A 2,112-nucleotide genomic window follows, 5' to 3' on the forward strand; every position below is an offset into this window, starting at 1 on the left:
GTACCTCAAAATAATGAGAGCCATATATAACAAACCCACAGCCAGTATCATACTGAATGGGCAAAAGCTGGAAGCATTCCCTTTGAAAATCAGCACAAGACAAGGCTGCCCTTTCTTACCACTCCTATTCAACATGGTATTGGAAATTCTGGCCAGAGCAATCAGGCAAGAGAAAGAAATAAACAGTATTCAAATAGGGAGAGAGGAAATCAAATTATTTATGTTTGCAGTTGACATGATCTAGAAAATCCCATTGTCTCAGCCCAAAAGCTTCTTAAGCTAAAAAGCAACTTCGGCAAAGTCTCAGGATACAAAATCAATGTGCAAAAATTGTTAGCATTCCAATACACCAACAACAGGCAAGCAGAGAGCCAAATCATGAATTAACTCCCATTCACAATTGCTACAAAAAGAATAAAATACCTAGGAATACAGCTAACAAGAGATGTGAAGGACCTCTTCAAGGAGAACTACAAACCACTGCTAAAGGAAATAAGAGAGGACAGAAACAAATGGAAAAACATTCCATGCTCATGGATAGGAAGAATCAGTATCATGAAAATGGTCATACTACCAAAAGTAGTTTACAGATTCAATGCTATTCCCATTAAACTACCATTGAGCACCATCTGATCTGAATGCTCTTCCTTAAATGAAGGCAGTTCAGAGCTGATGCTGGTCCTCCCAGGGATAGCATGGACTTTGGCAGAGCAAGTTGGAAAGAGAGAAGCTTGGCTAACAGGCAACTCTCCATCCTCAAGTAGTAACAAAAACTCCTCTGAGATTACTGTATAGCAATGTTTCTCAAACCCTGATGGGTATCACAGTTACCTCTGGAATTTAGTAAAACTACAAAGGATCTGATGTTTTCTATTAGCTCTCCAACTAATTCTGATATACACCAAAGTTGTAAACTACTGCTCAATGATATGGTGGTATTTCCCAAAGTGTGTTCCATGGATCGCTAGTTCCTCCGACTCATACTAGTTAAATAAAGGAATTGTCAGGCTAAACATATTTCCCTACTGTAGACGGTTTAGCATTACAACAATGAAAATGTGCATTGTGAATCTTTTAGAGGAGAAAAAGGATACAAATGCTCCCTAAACTTATTTGACCATGGAACTGTTTCTTCCAAGGGAACATGCATTAACATCTTCTGCAAACACAGTAGTTACCGTTCAGAATATATTACAGTAAACACTTCAAAAGTACAATCACTGCGCACCACTCTGTCTTCTTAGGAAAACTTTTGACCATCTCTGTCTTAAGGCAATTCACAACTGTCAGCCAGAGTGGTCAAATTTAAGTGATTTAGGGTGTACCTAAAACCTCATTTTAAAAAGTGGTCTGTAGTCCATCAGTATCCAGTATCACTTGGAAGTTTGTTAGAAATGAGGAATCTCAGGTCCCACCCTAGATCTATTGAATTGGAATCTGCATCTTAATAGGATTTTTGGATGGTTCCTTTGCATTCAATAAGAGAAGCAGAGGTTTTTAACCAGAAATTTGAGGAGGAGCCATCCAATACGCAAATATTGGCCCTCTCTTCACGATCTTCTATCAAAACTTCTGAATCATTCTTGTAAACAACGTGAAACAGAAATATGCTTGTAGATGACTCTGATGCACTCACTAGATCTTCCTTTCTTTGGTTGAGTTTTTCAAAGGCTGGACTCCTGACTGAGAGAGTCACAGATAGCAGTCCTCATAAATCCAGGATTATCAGCGAGAGGCAAACACTTCCTAAAACTTAGTGTTTCTCAGCCAATAAATTATATATATTAGTTTATTGGATATAATAAAGAAGAAATGCTTTGTGACTCTAATTAGTGCAAAAATTACTTAGGATTTTAATCATTGTTTTTAGGCTTCTTAGCACAAGTGAACTATAAATGAAGTTCAAAATTATCCTATCTAGTTCTTTTTTTTTTTTCTGAGCCAGAATCTTTCTCTGTCGCCCAGGCTGGAATGCAGTGGTGCAATCAGAGCTCACCTCCTGGGCTCACAAGATCCACCCACCTCAGCCTCCCGTGTCGCTAGGACCACAGGCATACCACCATATCTGACTAATTCGTTGTTTTTTTTTTTTTTTTTTTTTTTTTTTTTTTT

This window comes from Rhinopithecus bieti, unplaced genomic scaffold, assembly GCF_001698545.2.
Source record: "Rhinopithecus bieti isolate Rb0 unplaced genomic scaffold, ASM169854v2 scaffold_10351, whole genome shotgun sequence".
Lineage (NCBI taxonomy): Eukaryota > Metazoa > Chordata > Mammalia > Primates > Cercopithecidae > Rhinopithecus > Rhinopithecus bieti.